Source organism: Giraffa tippelskirchi, chromosome 4, assembly GCF_054371585.1.
Source record: "Giraffa tippelskirchi isolate mGirTip1 chromosome 4, T2T-mGirTip1v1.2.pri, whole genome shotgun sequence".
Taxonomy (NCBI): Eukaryota; Metazoa; Chordata; class Mammalia; order Artiodactyla; family Giraffidae; genus Giraffa; species Giraffa tippelskirchi.
Window position 1 is genome coordinate 41,046,295 of NC_137278.1, and position 24,760 is coordinate 41,071,054.

Genomic DNA, 24,760 nt, shown 5'->3' on the forward strand with positions numbered 1-24,760 from the left:
GCTTTAGTAAAACAGAAAGCAGGTGGGAAACACATTGAGATTATGTCAATACCCTGGAAATGTTATTGAATGGCAACTTATTTCCTCAATTCACCCTCAAATCACATACAAACAGTTGAGATAAAGAATCTTCCAGAAAAATGTCAATATTCCATATTTGGTTCTGAGAGTTCCTTTTATTTATAAAATATTTTGAAATCTTTCCATCTTCTTGATACCGTCTTATTTTGATGGTTTTAGAAGCCATATTCTGAACTGTGGCATTTTCAAGTCAAATTTTTATGCAGACAAAGCAATCTAAACATGTTCGGAAACAATGAGCTGTATATAGAGCTTCAAGCCTCCATGACAGTCTCCTTGCTGTTGGCTTGGTGTTTACAGCAATCTTCAGTGTGGGAACGTGTTCTCCTACACTTCTATTAGTTCCCACAAGGGAATGACAAAGCCCTTTCAACACTTCTTAAAGCCCTCCTTTTAACCCTCCACCATGTCTAATGCCACAAAGCCAACATCTAAAATGATCATGTATGCACTGGTGTGATACCTGAGGACCTATAAAATGTACTTAATTTGGTAAAACATTCAGTTAATATTCTGGGAGTTTCTACAAGCTTCAGCATGCAAATTGTTCCAAGTGGACTCAAGTGACTGAATTTTTTGCTGGATTAACTGGAGGTTCAGACACCTTCTAAATCCACCATTGCAAGACTCAAAATATGTGACTAACACTATCCATAACACTGATAGAATCAATTATTTTTAACAGGAAGAAAACCTTAAACTGTCCCTTCACATTGGCTGTGCCATCAGCTGAATACGGTACTAACTTCTTGGAGAAATATGATTTGATATGAGAACATCTGTAACCGTCTGGAACATATTTTTCCCAGGACTTTACTTTGAGCTCTCTACAGATATCAGATGTTCTCCACAGAATCTGTGACATGTCTTAGGATTCTTGAATAAACATCAGTTATGCCTCTGTCTTGAATAGTGTCAATCTGAGTTGAAAATCTGCCAGCCTTCTTAACATCACCACCAGCAGACTTCTTAATGAATCTGCTGATACTGTGGATAGATTTCTATTAAAATCAGAGTTGTATAAGCTGATCTTCCACTTAGTTAAACTCACTTTAGTTTCCAAAGATCCAAGGTGTGTTTGAGCAACAATCTGAGAAATACACACAAGGGTCCTATCTTACCACTTATAGTTGCTAGAGCATTTTTTGTCCTGTGATCATTGATAGGGTCTTTTACCAATGTCCTTAAGTCCATTAATTAAGCAAAATAAAAATACTTCAGCACAACTGGTTCTATCTTCATGTTCTCTTGATTATTAAATGAAAGACTGGAGGTGTTATTAATAGCACTGATTAAATGGGAAGCTTCATCTCTTATACCAGTCCCTCTGACATAAATGTTCTGTGAATTACATCTGAAGAACACAATGCAAAAAAAGAACCTACTTAATTAAGCTCAGTAAAGTTATTTCAAATATGCACAGAGGTGTATATACAAAGACATTCTTCTAAAAGACACCTAGTAATTCCAAAAATTTGGAAAAACTTGCACTATGAGGAATAGTTAAATGATTTATTGTATATCCCTACAAAGAAGTGTTATACTGTTATTAAAATTAATGTGGTGAAAATATTTTTACTTACATGGAAAAATAGTCCACCATCTCAGTTAAGTAGGGGAAAAGAGAATTTAAAGCTAGTATTAGAGAAGTCGCTCAGTCGTGTCCGACTCTTTGTGACCCCATGGACTGTAGCCTACCAGGCTCCTCCATTCATGGGATTTTCCAGGCAAGAGTACTGGAGTGGGTTGCCATTTCCTACTCCGGAGGATCTTCCTGAACCAAGGATCGAACCCAGGTCTCCTGCATTGGAGGCAGACGCTTTATCATCTGAGCCACCAGGGAAGCCTAGTATTACAGTATAATAAATTTCTGTTTATATACTTTTTTCATTATATATGTCCACATTGCATGGAAATAAGTCTGAAAAGATATACACTAACTAACACAAGCAGCCATCTCTGGATGGTGGAATTATGGGCAAATGTCATGTTCCAGTTCTTCTTTCTACTACCACTACCACTACCACTAAGCCAAACCCTATCAGTGCCCAGGGCAGAAAGAGAGAGAACCTGAGCTACACGCAAAGGACAAAAGGTGCTCACAGATTAACTGACTCTCAGAGGCAATAGCTTAGTTGGTAAAGAATCTGCCTGCAATACAGGAGACCCTAGTTTGATCCGTGGGTAGGGGAGATCCGCTGGAGAAGGGATAGGCTACCCACTCCAGTATTTTTGGGCTTCCCTTGTGGCTCAGCTGGTAAAGAATCCGCCTGCAATGCAGGAGACCTGGGTTCAATCTCTGGGTTGGGAAGATCCCCTGGAGAAGGGAATGGCAACCCACTCCAGTATTCTGGCCTGGAGAATTCCATGGACTGTATAGTCATGGGGCCGCAAAGAGTTGGACATGACTGAGCGACTTTCACTTTCAGAGGCAGAAGACTCTGGAGTGGGAGCTGAGAATGTACATTTCTAACTAGCTTCCAGGTAATGCTGAGGCTGCTGGTCCACTCTGAGTAGCACCTCCCTAGAGTTTTCCTTCACCCCAGCTCTCATTAACCAGCTCCCTCATGCCTATACTGCCTTCTATTGTTATTGTGTGTGTGTCTCAATTCTTCCACTAGAATCAAGTATAAGCTCAGGGAGGCCACTGCTTCTGGCCCAAGTCTAGTGTCTTCCAAACAGCAAGTACCCAATGCATGTTTGTTGCAGAAATTAATGAGGAGACTTTCGAGCATGGTGGGAGGGTACTGAGAAAGATCTGTGACATTTATTACCGCTCATGTGGAACCATGGCATCATAAAAAGCCTCACCTACATATGGGGCCAGAATCTCTGGGGGAAGGCCAAGGAATCTTCACATCACAATCTCTCCAGATGATTCATCTGCTCACTAAAGCTAGAAATTCTGCCCAGGAAACCAGAAGAAACGGAGGATTCTTCATTGAGATAATGAAAGTCCCTGAAAAAATGTGAGAATGTTTTCAGGGAACTTTATCACACTCTATCACATTTTAATCCATTAACACTTGAGTATGAATTAGTGCCTCCAATAAGCACAGAAAAAAGAAAATAGACACAAAGTTGGTATGATGTGATAAAAGAAACTTTTCAAAGGTCCCCCACAGCAGAGCTGACAATCACCTTGAGGACTGGATGCCTGTTTCCAAGGGAGGTGGGGATGATGTATATCATACTAGCCAGAGCGCCTCTTGCTTTCAGGCAATACAATCCCTAAAACAAAGAGATTTTTAAAAAGAAAGAAAGACAAGAAAAATGTGTCTGTTCCTACTTCCCAAGAATCTTTATGCAAGCACCACACTCAGAGGCCAAGAGCGCACTGGACACGGAACATTTGGTGGCTCGTTCCTTCCCACGTGCTACTGTTCCCAGCTGTATCTGCTGAGAACCAAAGTGTTGGGATCTTATAAAAGGCATTTTGAGAGGCCACAACACTTCCTCTTCTTACTTCAACGTGAGGCCCTCAATTAAGCCGGAACTAATTCTTATGACAAGTTACAAACCACAAGCCAAAATAATGAAAACACTGACACCGCTCACACTAGCGGAAGACTTCAGGGAGCTCCCATGACAAAGCCCCTGTTATTCACCCAACTTTCCAAACGGTTCCCAGTGCCGGGCATGGGCAGCCTCCCTAAGCCCTGGAGAATGAGGCAGAAAGCAGAATTTCCACTGTGGCACTGGTTCAAGCTTCTAGCAGATGGTTCTGCCGATTTGACCAACTTTTTCATAGAAATTTTCCTCTAAATCAGGATGAGGCAGAGGGAAGAACACCAGACTCGGAGTCAAAAGTCCTGGATTCCATATTCCAATTTATCAAAAATGGACAGCTGGAACAGGTTCATTTATCTGAGTCCTGCAATGTGTACACTTGTGTGCACATATGTGTGTATTTGGGGCTTTCCTGGCAACTCAGTGGTAAAGAATCCACCTGGAATGCAGGAGATTCAGGAGACACAAGTTCAATCCCTGGGTTGGGTGGATCCCCTGGAGAAGGAAATGGCAACCCATTCCAGTATTCTTGCCTGGGAAATTAAATGGACAGAGAAGCCTGATAGATTACAGTCCACAGGGTCAAAAAGAGTCAGACACAACTCAGTGACTGAGCATGCACACAGGAGTGTGTACATATAACAGTAAACTGGTAGCTTCATAACTGAGATCTGAACACATCCAGTGTTGTGGGGAACACCTGTCCCTCCAATTCTCTACATGCAGGCCTTGGGTGCATGTAGGTGCTTCTTCGCTGGAGTTTGGGAGCATGGGTTAGATAGAAGGAATGAGGGCAGTAGACAAGGGTGATTCCACATCAGTCCTTCCACTCTCCCTGGGGGCAACCCTGTCAATCTGGATGTGGCAGGGAGTGATCTACCAGCACAGTGAGGTCCTAGTGGCAGAATAAGTGAGGCCTGAGCTCAAATGAGACACTCTCAGGGGACCCCAGAAGCAACAAAAAAATCTTTAGGAGAGCTCCAAGGTCCCATGGTTATGCCAAGGAGAGGCTGAATCCCTCCAGAATTGAGTTTTTCCAATTAAGAAGACATCCCTCCTACTCGCTGAGGGGCAAGGCCTGGGGACATGGAATGGGCACAAGAACGCTCCTGCCAATGCCTCAGGGCCAATATCAGAGTAGCTCACATACAGAGGAGTAACTTGTAAACTACATCAGAGATCTAGAGACATAGGATGTTCCTTTTTCCTTTGTTTTCTCAATATGAGGCCAACATCCAAGAGATGAGAGCTCAGACACCAGTGGCAGACTGAGCTCTCAGAGGGCCCAGGAGAGCTACATCGAAAAGCATCTTCAGGAAAATGGATGAAGGCTCTCTTACTTTCCAGAGGGACCTCTGCAAATGGCAAATTCAGTCAATTTACCTTTGATACCAGATCTCTTCCCAGTTTTAGTTTCTCTGTCTACATAGGGGGTTCAGTTCAGTCACTCAGTCGTGTCCAACTCTTTGCGACCCCATGAATTGCAGCACACCAGGCCTCTCTGTCCATCACCAACTCCCAGAGTCCACCCAAACCCATGTCCATCGAGTCGGTGATGCCATCCAACCATCTCATCCTCTCTCGTCCCCTTCTCCTTCTGCCCCCAATCCTACCCAGCATTAGGGTCTTTTCCAATGAGTCAACCCTTCGCATGAGGTGGCCAAAGTATTGGAGTTTCAGCTTCAACATCAGACCTTCCAATGAACACCCAGGATTGATCTCTTTTAGGATGGATTGATTGGATCTCCTTGCAATCCAAGGGACTCTCAAGAGTCTTCTCCAACACCACAGTTCAAAAGCATCAATTCTTTGGCACTCAGCTTTCTTCACCGTCCAACTCTCACATCCATACATGACCACTGGAAAAACCATAGCCTTGACTAGACAGACTTTTGTTGGCAAAGTAATGTCTCTGCTTTTAAATATGCTATCTAGGTTGGCCATAACCTTCCTTCCAAGGAGTAAGCGTCTTTTAATTTCATGGCTGCAACATATGGGGTAATGCCATTCAAATACTCTAGAGACATTCAAATCAGCATGTTCAAAATTAAATTCATCTCCTTCTATTCATAAATATTAAGTACCATTAAATATATACATCTGTACTTCTCCCAGACTCCAAACTCCTTGAGAACTGTGACCAGATTTTATATATCTTTGTATCCCCAATGGAAAGACAGTAGAGTCTCAATAGTAGTTCACTGCATTGAAATAAAGTGTTCAGCATTAGCTATGATAATGTTGGGTTTCCCAGATGGCTCAGTGGTAAAGGATCCACCTGCAATGCAGAAGATACAGGAAGCGTAGGTTCGATCCCTGGGTCAGGAAGATCCCCTGGAGAAGGAAATGGCAAACCACTCCTGTATTCTGGCCTGAGAAATCCCATGGAAATCCCATTGGCAGGCTGCAGCCCATGGGGTCACAAGAATCAGACACGACTGAGCAACTGAGCATATGATAAGAGTAGCTGCTATAAGAAATGCCAAAATCTCAGGGACTAATATAATGCCATTTTATTTTCTGTGCACTAAAGACCCCAAAACGGATGCTCCTAACTAGCAGACAGTTAGGAAGCCAGGGGATCTGGGAAAATTCTATTGAGACCCAGGATAATTCTATTATGTATCTCTGCCCTCCTCTAGTGTCTTAAAATCTCTGCATTCAGCACACACATGGGTGTGTGCGTGTGAGAGAGAGAGGGAGATAGAGGTTAACTGATTGAAAAAGCCTCCATTTACCCGTATCATTGACATAATTTTTAACTATTAATAACACGTCTTTTCACTCTCAAAAGTGTCCAAGTTTTAAGGACAAATTATGTTGTTACTCTACTAATAAAACATCTCTTAGGTAATCTATGAGCCCACCATAGTTTCTCAAGGTTTATATTTTTCACCATGGGCAACTAAGAACCAGTCTGAAGTAAACACTGTTAACAAAGAAGAAAAGGTCAAGAGTGGCATACTCCATTGTACCTGATCATCATTTACTGTCCTGCACGGTCAGATACATTCTTCAAACATTAAAGTTCACTTCAGAGAAATCATGGCCTTCTAGAATATGCCTGCTCTGTGATGTATCACAGCGGTGCCCTCAACCTGAAGAGTCTGACACTAAAAAGCCAAGTCTTCTGCTGTGGTCATTGCTGAACTGACTTTCCAGCAAAGGACTGACATCTTCAGAAAAGCCACTTTTCCTTTCTAAAAATTAACAAAAAATATCTACAATCTGATCATAAATCCTTTAGTTACAGTATTTATAACATGCCCAAGAAAGAAATTAAGAAACTTCTTCCCAATGGTGAACTGCCACCCAACTTTAAAAGTGAAAGCCTTTAATTCTGAAATTATAATTATACAGACATGGACAAGCCTAACATTTATTTTTACTAACAGTCCTACTGCTGCTGCTGCTGCTACATAACACAATAAGCAAAGGTGTAAAGGGAATGTTTAAGACTTAAGGGCAAAAAGTTTTCAGGATCCCAAGAGAATTTCACAAGATAGGTGTAGAAATACATACCAAATACCAGAAAGGTAGAAGGAAATAACCTAAAAGTCTTCATTAGCCTCACTGGTGAAAATTTAGTTGGAACAACTTGAAATTACACAGGAACTCTTTGAGAAACACTCTGCAGTTCAACTTCACCGATTCAGACTTATTTGCCATGTCAATCAGTCAGGATGAAAGAGGCTTTGCCAAATGTACACACTTTCCCCATCTAACACCTTCTCTGGTTGAGCCTTGTGACGATACTGCTAAGAGGAATATCTGATCAAATGCTTAAGCATTAACCATGTGCAAGGAAAGCCATTAAATGAATGAACCTTCTGTGAATTAAATTGATTTTCTAGAAAACGAAAACAAAATTGAATCCAAGAATAAACTATATTAAAATCGCATTAGACAAGTAAAAACATAAAGTATATTTTCACTGGGGCTATAAAAATTAAATTAGCTAAAAGAGGAAATAAATGCTTTTGTGTTCCAAGCAGTTCCACTTACTAAGACAATAGGTACCTATGAAAGAACCAAAACTCTAAAAAGAACTGTAATTGTTTCCAAGGATGATGCTTTGTGTAGTCAAAGGAAAGTCAGCTTTTTCTCTAAGTAACTTTCCAGGAAGAGGAGAATCATATTCAGCGGCTGCTCACAATTGAAGAAGGGAAGGTTACAGAGAACCAGAAGTTCAGAGAAATCCACATCTGACTCCAAACTGGCCCCTTGCTGAGGACAGGGTGGGCAGGCTGACCCCCCCACACTTGATCCTTCCCCCCCATTCCATCCCTCCCAATATTTCCAAGAGTTCAGCTGCTGCAGTACATTTCTGCTTTTCATATACGGGCTGGTTCAAAATGCTGTTCTGGGCTCAGGAGGTATGCCATGAGGTCTACAAGAACATTTTTGTCATACCCAGATCCCTGTTTTATCAGCAGGTAAGTACACTAGCTGCTATAACAAACAGGATCAGATTTCAGAAGCCAGACACAATTTCAAATGTCCAGGTCCCTCTTTTCCAAGTGATGGCTCAAGGATCTAGGCTCTTTCTATTCTCCAATTCTACTGTCTTTCAACCAACTAGATGGAAGCAGGGAGTTGGCTCATGGAAGATTGTGCAGAACTCATTTTCAAGATTCCTCTAGTGGCACGGGCAGCTGGGAAATGTTTTCTCCTCTGGAAAAAGAGGAAAACTGGACACTGGTGAATTCTACCAATTTCTACTCTGGATCTACCCATTTGTTCAGAAATCTCGTTAGTCTCTTTTGCACATCAGATACTCTGTCAAGGACTAGGGTAAATGCTGAGCAGTATGTTGCACTTCAGTAATCACAGGCTTGCAGGAGAGAAAAATGGGCACATACATAATTACAGATTATAACTTGATAAATGCTATAACAGATGCATGAGCAGAGGGCTGATGAAACCCAGAAAAGAAGCAAGATCAGGAGTCGAGTCTTGAAAGAGGATGACAATGGCTAATGTTCTTTAATCATTTTCTACTCATTCAGTATCGTTCCAGTGGTTTTCATGTATTAACTCACCTAATCACCACTACTCTAAAGCTAGGTATTACTATTATACCAATAAACAAGAAGCTGAAGCACAGAGAGGTCTCACTGTTTACTAGTGATAGAGGCAAGGTTTGGACCCAGACAGTCCATCTCCTGAAATGACTCTCAACCAGCATACTATGTGAAAAAGCCATAAGAGTTCAACAGAGAAGAAGGACAAAGCCCCCTCTACTGACAGGAGCCCTGTGTCAGCTTTCTATACAGTACAGCAGGTCTGGAGAACACATGCTGATAAGAACTCACTACACCCTCACCACTCATGCCAGGCAGCTATGGGTGTCACAAAGAGATGGCCTGGAACCAGAAACACCAACCAAGGCTTGGGGGATGTCAGGACATTAGGAAGACAGGTCAGACTGGAGAAGGAACCCGGACCTGAATAGCAGACTGTCCTGCTAAGGCAGGGCCAGGAGCCAAGCAAGGTATCAGAAAAGGGCGAGTCATTTAATAAAAAAGCTATTAAGAAGTTATTAGATTCAACACCTATCAATCCAAGTTGAAGCTGACCCATGGCCAAAAGCTGTTGGCAGGGGACAGTGCCCTCCACCCGTGTATAGGTGATCCCAGGGTTGTGCAGGCTGTCGTTGCTGCAAAGAAGAAAGTGGGATCCCTTCCTGATTCCCTAGGAATTCTGCATCCCCTGCTGAGTATTCGTAACATCAGCCTCCGAACACTGCCTGGATTCCACTCCAGCCATATGCCCAGCCTCCTGAGTGTAGTAAAAGCAGGCAGGACTCACCCACACCCAGGCTTGCTATCCTTCCTAGACACACAGGCCTGCACTCCCTAGTTCCCCTGTAGTTACATGGGGCCACGTGATTAAGCAGAGCCACTGAAATGTGTGCAGAAGTGGCCTGTTTCTTTTGGGACACCAAATAAAGAACTGGTCTCTAGTCCTCTACCTTGGCAATGCTGGAAGCCACCTGTTGAGATGGCAGCCTAACAAGATAGAAGGAATCCTGCCAGGAGCTTCCCCAAGCCCATGCTAGATTTTATGAAAGCAAGAAATAAGCCTTACTTTTTTTGCCTTAACTCCCTGAGATATCTGGGTTTATTTATGAATGTCATATAACCTAGCTAGTATATTTAATACATTATATTTCAAGCCTGTGCCCATCACTGGTATTGTTTCTTCTTCTGTTCTGACCCTAAAACTCATGCCAATCTCACTTCAATAAAGCCAAGATTAAATATGCTAAAGGGCTTCCCAGGTGGTGCTAATGGTAAAGAACCTGCCTGCCAATGCAGAAGACCTAAGAGATGCAGGTTCAAGCCTTGGGTTAGGAAGATCCTCTGGAGAAGGAAATGGCAACCCACTCCAGTATTCTTGCCTGGAGAATCCCATGGACAGAGGAGCCTTGCAGGCTACAATCCATAGGATCACAAAGAGTCAGACATGACAGAAGCAACTTAGCAAATACACTAAATCTAATCCAGTAGTATGCACATGTGGTTCCTTATTTAATCAGTTATTAATTTTCACATTTTCTAACAAAACTATAAATAAAACTCCTTGATCAACACTTGGCATGTCACTGCCTATGTCAGAATGGTCACAGAGTCTGAGCTATTTCCTAACCCATCCTCCTGCTTTAAGTGGGAATCTAACAGGATGAACTTTTCAGTAAGGAGGCTTGGCAACCTTGCCACCACCAGGAGAAGCAGCAGTCAAGGTGGGAGGAAGGCTGCTAACTTTCTTGCTGAAGTGTTGATTAGCCTTCCTGCAAGAAGCCTACTAGTGGAGGAATTCCTATCTGTCCTCATCTGAACATCTGATTCATGAACACTTCCTGGGCCTCCCTGCAACACACACACACACACACACACACACACACACACACACACTGCAACATCAACATTTCTAAAGGAAGCTGTATCAGTACCAGTGACCCCCAAGTTATAAGAAAGCAATATTCAAGAAGTATTAAGTATAAATTTAATCAGAATTAGAGAACATCTTTTGATAAATTCCATTCTGTTTACTTTACTTCCTTGAAGTGACACGTACACACGTGAAGACTTCTAGCTTCAATGTGATGTCTATAACTTTCAGAGAAAAAATTGTCTTTTAATCTCTAGTACCAGTTGGGCAGTCAGACCCCAGACGTAAGCAGACAGAACAATATGCTTCTCTATCTAGAGGTTACTTAGAGAAACACACAGTGAACTGGGCTTGCAGCAGAACAAGCTCAGAGAGAACTGGGTTCAAAAACAAAAAAATGCACATATTGTATAGCTACCTAAAATGCCATGAAGTTACTTACGTAAATTTTTGAAAGACAAGTATTATGTAAAATGATAAACTTTACTAATTTACATTTTCTCAAAATATTTGTATAACATTTCATTTTTCAGGCTATAAAAAAAACCACAAATACACATGATTAACATTATCCCAGTCAAATACCTTGAATTTCTCCCACTTTTCCTCATTCTGTTACCTCTCATTCCTTCTCCCCTACCTATTCCCAGAATTCCCTTCTCAGATTATGATGATACAATCTGAAGGTATAGAACAGATTACCACATAATGACTATTGTATTATATATCTTCTAAGAATGATTTTTTAGATTTGCTTTCAGCTTGTAAATAGAAATCCAATTATAGATTTTATATGTAATCTTTAATAATTATTTAAAACTACCTAGATATACAAACAGATGCAGATGTACACTCACTGGTTTAAGTGTTTGCCCCAGCCTTTTTCGTACTCTAGTTTTCCTTTTTTGATCATTCACTGCACCATCAACCATCTCTTGGTCACTTGGAATTTATCTTCATGCACTCTTTTCAAGAGACAAGTAAAACCTTACCCAAGAGAACCACTATCACAGATAATTTTGAAGCTTTGCCTGTCAGAGAATATAATTGTTTTCACACATGAAAGACAAGCTGGCTGGGTATAAAATTCTTAAATATAGTCTTTCACGAGCAAAACTCTATAGACATCTCTTTGGTATAGCTATCACAGAATGATATGATTCTGGATGATGTTATCTTTCTTCTTTTGGTATTTTGGTATTATCTATTTGCTTCTCACTGAACACATGTCATTGTAAAAAGAAAAAAATTAATAAAAACAAAGTCATAGATTTGTGATGTGTGCTGATTTCTACATTCTGCTGGACATTGAAAGGCATGCAACAATTGCTATCATTAAGATGAGAACCGAACAATAAGTCACATAAAGATATTGATGATACAAATGGATGCTAAAAATTACTGTGCAGTAATTTTATAATTTACAAAATAATAACATTGGGATTTAATATCATTTATATAGAAGGGAAAAAGTAGTGCATCGGGAACATATAATGAGAAGAAAACATCAGAAGCTCTCAAAACTCTCCAGATCTTCCTCAGGCAGGACTCTGAAATCTGAAAGCCACAGCCTTACAACTGAGGTCTAGTTCAAGCCTCCGTTAGGCTCCCAGCATACCACCTTTTCATTCAGAACATCTCCCCACCCCCTGAAAAAGAGACATGTGAGACATATCAAAACTGATTATACTTTGGAGGAGGTCAGATGGAGAAGGACCATAGCATAGTTGTTAAAAACACAAAATATAGGTTCAGACCACCTGGGTTCAAGCCTGACTCTGCCACATAGCCCACACTTGTGGGTGACCTTGAGCAAGTCAACTTCCATGTGCACTTGTTTCTTCATCTGCAAAATTAAGCTAAGAATAGCATCTCCCTTACGGTATTGTTATAAGAACTGAGTCATCAACAACCTCAGATATGCAGATGATACTACTCTAATGGCAAAAAATGAAGAAGAACTACAGAGCCTCTTGATGAGGGTGAGAGAGGAGAGTGAAAAAGTTGGCTTAAAACTCAACATTCAAAAAACTAAAATCATGGCATCTGGTCCCATCACTTCATGGCAAGTACATGGGGAAAAAGTTGAAAGAGTGGCAGATTTTATTTTCTTGGGCTCCAAAATCACTGTGGATGGTGACTGCAGTCATGAATTAAAAGAAGCTTGCTCCTTGAAAGAAAAGCTATGACAAACCTAGATAGCATATTAAAAAGCAGAGACATCACTTTGCCAACAAAGGCCCATATAGTCAAAGCTATGGTTTTTCCAGTAGTCATCTATGACTTGGACCATAAAGAAGGCTGAGCACCGAAGAATTGATGCTTTCAAATTGTGGTGCTGGAGAAGACTCTTGAGAGTCCCTTGGATAGCAAGGAGATCTGACCAGTCAATCCCAAAGGAAATCAACCCTGAATATTCACTGGAAGGACTGATGCTGAAACTGAAGCTCCAATTCTTTGGCCACCTGATGCCAAGAGCTGACTCACTGGAAAAGACCCTGATGCTGGGAAAGACTGAGGGCAGGAGGAGAAGAGGGCAACAGAAGATGAGATGGTTGGATGGCACTACTGACTAAATGAACATGAGTTTGAGCAAACCCCAGGATATAGTGAAGGACAAGCAAGCCTGGTGTGCTGCAGCTCATGAGGTCACAAAGAGTCAGACACAACTTAGCAAAAGAACAACAACAAAACACAGTACCTGGCATGTAGGAAGTGAGGAAGTGTGAACCAAGTGTCTGTAATAAACAAATGAGTCACACAAAATAAGAGTTACAGGTTGACCTCCATTATCTGACATGTCCCCCAACAACATTTATGACCATCGAGGTGAGCCCAGGAGGCAGTCTTACTGCCATCTCAAACTAAATCAGTTAGGCAAGCTGAAGAAAAATGATGGAACTGGTTCAAGTCATGGGACTTACTGGTGCCAGAACTACAGCAAGTTCTTCTGGTCCACTGGTCCACTTCCCTACACTCACCTTCAAGCAACCCTGTCACTGAGTCTGGTCATTCAGAGACAGCACCACTCCAGATCTTGTTACCCAAACACTAGGTGACACTGTCTTTAGTTTGCAAAGTAATTAGAGCGTCAGTAGTCAGTTCAGTCACTCAGTCGTGTCTGACTCTTTGTGACCCCATGAACTGTGGCATGCCAGGCTGCCCTGTCCATCACGAACTCAAGGAGCTTGCTCAAACTCACGTCCATAGAGCTGGTGATACCATCCAACCATCTCATCCCCTGTCATCCTCTTCTCCTGCTTCCCTAGTAGCTCAGCTGGTAATTAGAGAAATGGTCCTTAAAACATCCTCCTACAAAGTGAGGTAATCCTACTTCAGTTCTGTTAGTTTTGTTTTGTTTTGTTTTGTTTTGTTTTTAATGACTGTCAGAGGGCAGGGAATGTTTTGTTTGTTGTTCTACCTAGGGATTGTAGATTTCTCAACTTCCTTTCAAGAGGAACTTGGTCCAAACCTACAACTAGGAACCCTACATGAAGACTCAACATTGCTATTTAAAGCAATTAGAATGAAGGCAGTCTTTCATTTCACTCAGCACCTTGCTGGAGAGCTAGTATCTCAGTCTTATGGTCTCACAATTAATTTGTTGGTACAATTAATCTAAATGAAGAGGAGGAATTTACTCTCATGCCTACCAATCCAAATAAGAAAAATCTATGAGAGTCAATACCCTGGAGTATCCCTCCAAAAGCCTCTAAATGGGGAGGGGTCTATAAAAAGAACACAGGCTACAGAGGCTCCTCCATTTGCCATCCGGGTGAGCCTACACACAACTTAACCTCTTCAAGCAAAGTAGTCTCATCTATACAATAGAGAGGTAATAGCACCTACCTCATAATGTTGTTGTGAAGATTAAGTGAGGAATAAATCGAATTCACCTAACACAGTGCCCAACATGTTTCTTATGGTCTTCATTATCACAGCCGAACAGGAATAAAGACCCCTGTACTCAAGTATGGGGTCTCCATCAGTGCTGCCATTTCCAGCTATCTACAAAGTAGTTAAGCCAGTCCTGATGGGTTTCATCTGTTCACCTGGAGAACTGTCCATGTCATAACGTACAATAGGCTATTCTAATATACAAGAGGCTATTTGTATGTTCCCAGGACGAGCTCCTATTTCACTGTTTTGCATAGCCCCTAAAACTTTGATATGGCAGCCCTGAATCTTGCCTCTATGATGAAACTTTTTTACAGTTCTGGTGTCTGGTTGACTTTTGACTTGCTAGTCATAGAGTCTAAGTTTGTTTACTTCCATGGGCCACTGAGGATGTAACTGTAAAAATAGCTGTGGTGATGGCTTGCTGACTTTTAGGCTAAATTCAGATAGAAGTTACCTAAAAATCTCCATTTGGCTCCAGGGAATCTAGGATCCCCCGGAACTCCAGAAAGAAGAGAGACACCAGATCACCCCCAAAAGCAATGGCAGCCACTTCCATCCTGGGTGTGGGAAGCTCCCAAGGCAGTCAAGAAGGAAATATCTCACTTGGCCCAGCAGGAACTGGCTAGTCCTGACCTCCAGAGGGAAAAACAGCAGGAAAGACAGGCAAGTTTGTGTGCTTGGTCCTGGCTGGCCATGAGTACCAGATCTCTAGGAATCCCCTCTTCGGAGTGCATCTCACAGCCTTGGAAATCCACCCCAGGTGCACACCACTAGAGCTGTCAGCCAGGTGGTCTTTACCTCTCCGGACTTTCAGGGAGAAGCCAAAAAGCTGCCAGTGGCATCTGTTTGTTCTCCCGTCTGACAACTCCTCCCCCTGCTCTCCTCCCAGAGTTGGGTTTATTCTCAGCAAGGAACTGATGACTGCAATGAGAGAGCTCACAGCCAACCAACAAATCAAGTTCAGAGGTTCACACTTCAATTCCTCTTGCCCTGTGACCTTGGGAATCTGAGGAACCCTCTAGTCAGCCCACTTTTCTCTCATGCCTGCACCTCTGCTCATATGCTCCCTTGTCCTCCACCCCCCCCAACCTCAACTCCTTCCTTCTCTCCCTTTCTAAACAGATCCTGGAAGCAAGACAAAAAACAGCAATCCAAAAAACAGAAATACAATGTTAATCACACACTCACAGACACCTCATAATAATTTTGTAAGACAATACTTTAAATGTGAGCTCCTTGGTGGCAAGACGCATCCACTGTAAAGAATCTAATCCAAAGACCCAGAACAAACATATACGATTGAAAAGTTCATACTGTTTCTTATGAAAGCAAGATCAGAAAGTGCCTGAGTCACATGTTCCTCTGTTTGACTTGCATCAGAAGAGCTGACAACCTGAAGCTGTTGCGTGGTGGCTGTCACATCAGGCCAGTGATAGTTTCTCTCTCTGTTTTGTCTCTTTTGTCAGTGAGATAAAGATCAGCATCAGTGCCTCCCATTCAGAAGCCCATCCAGGACCCACGATAAGCGGAGAATCCTCTTTTTCACAAATTTTGTACTATCCAATCACAGCACAAACGCCAGGATTCCCATCCTCACTTTCATTCACTGGGGCAAGGATTCTGCCCACTCCTTACCCACTGTCTGATTTCTCACCGAAGGAGCATTTGCAAGTTGAAAGATTTATACTCTGTGAAATATTTAACTTGTCATCAGCCGCGGGCTCCAGGCTCCGGGTTGTGCTGGTCAGTTCCGGGAAGGTACCCTGAGCCTCCCTCATAGGCATGGCCACACTGCTCCCAAGTGGCTCCTGCGGAGAAGCAGGAAGCCAGAGCCGGCTGGGGCTGGATGGCTTTTGAGGCCCACAGGGGCCTGCCTCTGGGGCTCCTGAGGAGCCCCCCTCTGTCAACCCAGCCCTAGACCCTCCTAGCACCCCTCACAGTGGAGAACTCAGCAGCGCCAGAAAGGCCCTCTGTCGTGGCACAGGGAGCCTTCCATGTCTTTAATAAGCCTAAAACGCTGCATGGCTGCTCTAACAAAGGAAAGTCCAGAATTCAACCTCAATATGAACACAGAGGAGTCTGTTAAGATACAAGTGGAAGAAGGACTTCCCTTATGTAAAAAAAAAAAAAAAAAAAAAAAAAAGGTGTGGGAGACAGGGAGGAGGAAAAGGAAAGAAAGGTAAAAGTAACTGGAGACTAAAAACATGTATTAGCACCTACTGCATAGGGTTGTTTACACCCCAGAGGCAGCTCCTTACTTCTTATGAATCTACTTAGGGTAGTTTATGAAGGTAAATCAGTCTTAATAAGTAAAATCTCCTTCAAGCTCATCCTTTCCTCAACAATTACAAATACAACCTATCTTTATAATTAGTGTCCCCAAAACGTTGTTACTGCTCCCCCCAAAAGGGATGGACTCTTGTTTCCAGTCCTGTGATCAGCTGTGCTCAAAGTTTAGAACAATATCATTAACTCTCAGTTGACAGGGGAAGCTTGGTAAGAGAGCAAAAACAAGACACCTCTCCCGCCAAAAAAATCCTCAGAGATACCAGGCAGCCCTTCTGATTCCTGAGTCACCTGGGGAACTCTTTTTCATTGGGGGGGGGGGATTTACAATGTTGCGTTAGTGAATCAGCTATACATATATTTTTTTTGGATTTCCTTCCCATTGAGGTCTCCACAGAACATTGAGTAGAATTCCCTGGGCTATATAGTAGGGTCTCATTAGTTATCTATTTTATACATAGTATCAATAGGGTATATATGTCAACCCCAATCTCTCAATTCATCCCATCCCCCCTTTCAGCCCTCGGTATCCATATCTTTGTTCTCTTTGTCTGTGTCTCTATTTCTGCTTAATTTAAGACATCTGTATCAATTTTTTCAGATTCCACATATATACATTAATATATTGGATTTGTTTTTCTCTTTCTGATTTAACTTCCCTCTGTATAACACTCTCTATCACCTGGGGCACGCTTAATACTTCCAAAGCTCAGGCCCACCTCCAGACTAACTCAATCAGAACCTCTGCAGGAGACTTCCCCAGGCAGTTCAGCCTTCCTGACGGTGCTGCTTCCAATGCAGGGAACAGGGGGTTCCATCCCTGGTGGGGGAACTAAGACCCCACATACCACGTGGTGGATCCAAAAGATAAAATTTTTAAAAAATAAAAAACACCCCTCTGCAGGTGCACCGAGGCAGGCATCAGTGTCTTTCTGCAGCTTTGCAGACAAAGCTGAGAACCACTCTCCTAGACCTAGAGTCATCATTCTAACCACAGAGAAGAATCCCTGAGGGAAACTCAGTCATCCTTTCCCCCCACCCCACCCCAAACCGACCCAATCGCAGCCTCTGTGGAGGCGCCCCAAGGTTTTGTTCAGAAGCTCTCAGGCGATTCTGAAGTTATATTTGATTAAAAGGTTTCATTTTTATTACAGAAACGCGTTCACAGAAAAGGTAGAGAATAAAGACGTAAAAAAGAAACACACCTTACACACGAATAATCCCAAATCCAACCTTCCAAAAATAATCACAGTTAATTATTTAGCTGAGGAAAAGATTGGGGTGGGAGGGGCAAGCGATTGAGGGAATATGCGGATTAAGGGAGATGTACTCACAGGTTCCGAAATCAAAGCCCGTGTCCGCTTCCTAAACTCTCTCCATGCGGTTCTGGAGCTAAGACGCTGCAGCGCCTCGGCATCACGCAACGCTCCTGCACAATGGAGCGCAGTCACGTGCATGAGCACGCACACAGTCACGTTCAGTCACATGCCCAGAGGCACGCCAGTCACGTTTGCAGGCACGTGCACACGCACCCTGTATTAAAGGAGGCCTGGAGAGACCGCCTCACCCTTCTCATCATCACGAAGCCGCTGTGTAATTTCATCTTGTGGGTGCCTCAGTTAGAAACATTTTGCTTACCAAGCCAGATTTATGGAGTGACAGTTACCTCATTTGGCCATTTTTTTAAATGAATCATGGATTTATGTAACTCCTAATCAAAGCTGCTTTTCAGAACAAAGCAACCCAGGCTCAGCACCAAGTTGTTGTTATGCACTCCTACAGGGGAAAAAAGAAAGATGTTTATTGAGCCTAAGCAATTTATCTTAGGTTTTAATGTAAGAAATTTGAAATACTAAAATACAGGAAACCTGTCACCACCATTGAGAGCCCGAGGATATTTGAGAAGGAAAAGGAAACAAGAGGAATACCACATTTCCCTAGGGCAGTAGGTTAAAAGGGAGGGGGAGGCGTAAGGGCAGGGTTCCACTGGAAAGCTGCAATTGTTAGGAATTTGATTCTGCCAATAATTATGCATGAATCCTTGTGCAAATCAAAATATCATCTCTTATCTTCCCATTTGTGAAATGAGAGGGATCAAGTTTAAGGCAGGGTTTCCCTGATAGCTCAGTTGGTAAAGAATCCAACTGCAGTGCAGGAGACCCCAGTTAAATTCCTGTGTCGGGAAGATCTGCTGGAGAAGGGATAGGCTACCCACGCCAGTATTGCTGGGCTTTCCTTGTGGCTCAAATGGAAAGAATCCGCCTGCAATGTGAGAGACCTGGGTTCCATCCCTGGGTTGGGAAGATCTCCTGGAGAAGAGAAAGGCTACCCACTCCAATATTCTGGCTTGGAGAATTCCATGGACTGTACAGTCCATGGGGTCACAAAGAGTCCGACAGGACTGAGCAACTTTCAGTTTCTCAATGTTGACGCTGTTAACGTCTTGGGCAGGATACTCCTCTGTTGGGGGCTGGGGGGAGGAGCGTCCTGTGCTTTGTAAGATGTTTAGCCCTGTCCCTGGCCCCTATCCCCTAGATGCCAATAGTACACACTGCCCAAGTTGTGACAGTCAAAAATGTCTCCAGAGATTGCGAGATATCCCATGAGGGACAAAATCAACCATGCTTGACAACCACTGGTCTAGGGTAATTCTGAAAGTCTCTTTACTTTCAAAAATTCATAAAGTATGTGGGAAAACAAATTTGATACATCAGGGAATGTGCTTATAGAAAGCAGAAGATGAGAGTGTGTAGACTTATCTGTAAAGGAGAGGTTTTCAAGCTTGGCTGAACATTAGAATCACCTGAGGAGCTTTTCAAATTTCCAGTCTTCCAGTCTCCCAAAGTCAAATGCATGGCCAATTAAATCAGAACTCTGGGGGTTGAACAGCGTTCAGATGTTGTCAGTGGGTGATAGTTTGAGGATCAGTGGAGGAGTGACAGAAATAGCAATGTCTGTTTATCATTTCACATGATTCTGATAAAACTTTATTTCAGTCAGCAAGAAAATCAAAACCCCAGTCTAGGCTGGCATTTTGCAAAGCACTGGGAAACATCATCTTAAATCAGGCCAATCTCAAGTTTTCACTTTCAAGGAAATCTATACCCACTTCCTGGATAAATACTTGGGCAACCAGAGACTCAAAGCCGAAAAGCTCAGTGTCTGTGAAAAAGGTGCAGCCATTCATCCTATGAATCTTCCTGTCCCTGCATCAGGGACCTGAGACCATGCCGACCATTCTGTCTAAACCATGAAGGTCAATTACATTAACCCTGTTCATCAGAGATTACCTGTTCCAGCTTATCAAGTAAGTGACAGTGGCATCAAAAGAAAATGTATGCACTCCCTAGAAGAGGAAGATACACCCTATACTCATCTCCATGTGAAATCAGTTTGTATGGCAGGGATTGAAAGAAGCCTAGAGATGCAACCAATGAGGCAAAGCCACTACTAACTGGATTGAAGATGAAATGTGACATAGGCAGTTCAAAGGGACCACTGTAAAGCGACTAAAAACTCCTCAACCATTTCCTGGGGATTCTGTGCTGATTAACTTGGTACACTACAAAGTGCTCACAGTTACCTAAGAAGAAAGGGAAAGGATGCAATCATATTTACTGTAATTTTTGTTATGTTTTTACCAAAAAATAGCCAAAATTTATTAAACACTTGCTCTGTGCTGGACACTGTGCTAAGCATTTCATATATGTTATTTCACTTAATCCTCACAACAACCTAATTAGATTGATATTATAATTAATAATTATTATTATCCCTGGCATAACTGAGGAAGCTGAGGCTTAGAGAGCTTCCAGCAGTTACGAGAGTGGAAATTAAAACCTAGGCAGTCTGACTACAGAGACTAAATTCTTGAGCATCATGTAATATGGCCTCATGAGTCTTTATTCATTGGTGAGATCATGAAACTAATGCTTTGCATACCAGTCTTTAAATCATGGATTTCAAAATACTTTCACAGTATACAGTAGATGGGCTTATGCCTAGATATGATCCCAGTGGATAAATGGTATACCCATGTTCTCCAGAATGACTTCACACCACCTAAACAGAATCACCTGCAAAGCTGATTTAAATGCAGAGTACTGGGCCCCATCTTTCACCTACCAAATCAAAATTTGGCGTGTGAAGAAGCCGCTGTGGGAATCTGCATTGTGAACTAGCTCCCCAGGTGATGTTTTTGCTCATCAAAGCCTGAGAACCATTCCCCTAGGACAGGCACACTTCTGCATTTAAAAAGCACAGTCTTGTGCCTGTGGAACTTAAAGAAAGAATATTTATCTCTTCAGAATTAAAAATAAGACAGTGCAAATGTCAATTTTAAGAGCCAGAAGATTCCCAGTAAGGCAGTGCCCTTAAAGATCCCTGGATGTATTTTAACATATTCAATTTAAGAAATAAACCTACTTCCCGGAATATATCATACTTTGCACTGAGAATCTGCCTTCCTCTGGAGACCAGAAATATGCTTTATTAATATCACTTAAGCTGTTACTCAAAACCTCCACACACATACACCCCACACACATACACACACACCTCTACACAAATTTGAGTAAACACTATGTAACCAGAAAATGAAACTGCTCTCAAATAACCATTATGACTTTTCTTATGTGCTCACATTACAATAAAATTCAGAGTGAGAGCTATCAGTGGAGATGGAAATTACAGACCATGCGGTTCTCTGCAAGATATGAGCCCTTAAGGGCTGTGATGGCGAATTATTCCTCTCTCTATTTCCAGTTTCAAGCACATAGTAGGCAATTAATCCAGTCTTGTGTTAAGGGGAAAAAAAAGGAAGAAAGGAAACTTCGAATGAATCAATGAGAATCAATTCCCCAATGAGAAAAAGCTTTGCAGGCCATCTCTCCACCAACACAGCTTTTTGCCAGGATTGCCTTCTGAATACAAGAAAACTTGGGAGACTTTTCTCTAAACAACTAACTTCTAGTAACACATCTTCAAATCTTCAAAGAGTATCTCTTTGCAGCAGTAAATAATCACCCCAACTTCTTCAGCATTCACATACAACCCGAAGTAAACCTCAAAGTGAAAAATGAAAACCAGAATAAAACATGTTGAAGAAGGAAGAGAGAAAAGATAGATTATCATTAAAAAAAAAAACAATAACAGTATACAACACACCAGGGGTTGGGAAAATATCAAATTTTCATTTTACAGCAAAGATTATGTTGAGCGTTGCTTCATTCTGCTATCCATGAATTTCATATTCTTTCTTGCATTAAAACATATTTCTGCTGCTGCTTCATTCCTTCCAGTGCCTGTGCAACATGAATATTCACAGAGCCCCTATAGACTGCAAATGTGTACACACACACACATACACACACAGATGCAGACACACCTACATCACACCCAAATGTCTGCCTCTTGATCCCTGAGAACTCATATGGTTAGAGAATTTCCAAACGTTTGCCGAACAAATGCTTGGGATGATACTACTCCAACAGCATCAGGAGAATTCATGTGCGGGGTTGGTTTCCAGCCCCTGAAATTATTCTGAGTTAATATATTCAGAACATCTTACTCAGACTTCCTCACTGTCAACATCAAATCTTGAATATTAAGACCTTTAAGAGACCCTAAAATCATCTGCTTCCAAATCTCTCATTTTATGCACAAGGAAATCAAGCTCCAAGTGAAACTGCTTGCCCATAATCAGATGATAAGTTGGTGCCTGAACATCCAATCCAGTTGTCTCTCTACTATACCATATTGGGACCAATATTTTGCACTTAATAGATAGCTAGCTGGCAGTTCAACAAGAAAATTCATCTAGCGTCCTCTTGGTAATGACTGCAAGATCTAAATTCAATTTCTATAAATAATTGCCAATTTTTGTTACAGTTCCTGAAGAATGCTGGACTCCAATAATCAATATTGTAATAAATGAGTTCTAGCTCTTCTTTTTTTGTTAACCTCTTTTTTAAGTGCTAGTGGCTAATGGAATAAAAGAGAAAAGAGACTGTAAGATTCACAAAATTGACAAACTGTATATTCCTATTGGCCATATGCTTGCTTCATAACCCCAACCCTGCCTATATTTGAAAAGGCAGTATCCCCTAACACAGTGCTGCTCAAGCTTTTCTGTTACATGAATCAGACAAAATGCAGACAATGATTCAGTAGGTCGGGAGGATTTGAGATTCTGCATTTCCAGCAAGCTCCCAGGTGACTGAAGCTCCTGGTCACAGGACTACACTCTGTTGTAGCACCCACAGTGACCCAGGTATCAACACCATGACAGCAAACCAGATGGCAAAGGGTAAAAGACCAGTGAGCAAGTCCTGAAAGCAGTGCTGACAGTGCAGAGCAGAACTGACCAACAAGTTAGTTACCCGCTAATAAAATAATGTCCTCTGGACCTGAAGTCTACCTTATCTAGGTGTCAATGTTGGAAAAGGCTCCCATGTCATCATTCAATGAAGGTTAAGTTGCACTTACTCAGACTCATCTCTGACAGATTAATCTGGAAGCATAAAAGGCAGGATAGGTTCTAATTCTCTGCATTAACACTCAGGAACAAGGAATAAATGAAACCAGAGCACTTTCAGTTGCTTATAAATAACTTCCCTGCCAAGTACACAGAAATGAATTCAACCAGGAGAATGTACCCCTGAGTCCAGCTGTCTCCTTAGGTTACTGGACAAACCAAACCATCACATCTAAAAACCTTGCTTGGAAAATAGGTTTTGTGCCAGGAGGACATTTATTTCAAAAAATCAAACAGGCAACTTAATTTCAACCTTTCTGATTAAGCAGATCCTAGCCGTTCTGTGAACATGCTTCCAACCCTTCCCCAAGGGAATTGAGTGGTAACATGGAGAGCATGACCGTTTATTTGGCTTAAGGAACACATTAATTTATCTGGTTTATAGAATTTAAACATCTGACGAATGACAGTGGGGTTGATTTTATTCATCAGCTAATTGCTTTGCCACCTGGAGCTGAAGCTTTATATATGCAGCTTATAAAAGATCTGAAAAGGATCTCAATTATTCTTTAATTTGTTCCTTGAATATAAAGTAGGAAAATCTGGCCTAATCAAACATTGTCTCAATTCTACTGGGATATGTCTAGTTACCTTTTAACAAGGTAAGCTTTCATTTAATCATATGATATGATAATTCCCCACTTTCAAGCCAAGTAGCCTCTTAGTTACAATCAATTTTCCACTGAAAAAAATAAACATTGTCTCTTTACTGAAATCCCAGTAGAGAAAAATAGCCCTTTTTAATGAAACTTACTGCTAATACAACCACACTAGGAATTTCTGTGTAGGAATCCATTAAACCTCCTAATTTGACATTGCTAGTAAATTGCAGAATCAAACGAGTTCCATGAACAATTTTCTATGTGCACATGGCCATTCTTGGCACACATGGAAGAAATGGATAATAAGTGTACACACACACATGTGCATACACATGAACACACACACAGCATTACTGGAACCTATTAAATCTCACTTAATAAATGTTTTAATCAAGTTGAATTCTACAATTTATCTGAGGGAGGAAAAAAGAGGAGAAACTAACCATCATGCAATTTCTTTAATTGCACCAAGTGAATCTGAAATGCCAGTGTGTGATAGAAGATGCTAGAAATCTCAAGACAAAAAAGCAATAACAGACAGGCAACTGGGATATCCCTTGAAATGTAGCTTTGAAATAAGCTGAAAGTTAAAACTACAATGCCATTATTTTAATGAGCCAAGGTATTGTGGGTTTAAAGCCAAGTATTTGGCCCCTACTGTACCAAGTTTACCTTCCTCATCTCTTAGATGCCACACAGCTAGCTTCCAGGCAGTGGCAGTCAGAGAGAACTGGGGGCCAGGCATTGCACAGGCTTCCTGGAGGATATCAAGTCATCAATGAGCACCTTGTCTAAGAAGAAAGGGGGTGTCCAGGTCCTAAGGCAGGTGAGTGGCAGAGGTACAGACAGGTGGCAAAGGACACATGGTCATTGAGATCAGGGACTGAAGTTAAGACAGGGCAGGTCCCTGGTTTCCTAAAAGCAAGAGAGAACTCAGAACCCTTAGGGACTG

At 41.9% G+C, this 24,760-nt stretch overlaps 1 protein-coding gene across 15 annotated transcripts in view; it reads right to left on the bottom strand.

The window, feature by feature from the left end:
• LOC145544390 (uncharacterized) overlaps nt 1–18,059 on the bottom strand; it is a 475,872-nt gene extending 457,813 nt beyond the window's left edge. For 12 of the 15 annotated variants that reach the window (XR_014081394.1, XR_014081382.1, XR_014081389.1 and 9 more), the window contains exon 1: nt 18,006–18,059. The gene's annotated coding sequence lies outside the window, so the exon portion shown is untranslated. Of the gene's footprint in view, nt 1–2,828; nt 3,041–3,222; nt 3,313–11,070; nt 11,127–18,005 lie in introns of those variants that run through there. The other 3 variants (XR_014081386.1, XM_081587272.1, XR_014081371.1) reach the window with 2 other exon arrangements.
• Between the last annotated feature and the right edge of the window lie 6,701 nt (nt 18,060–24,760).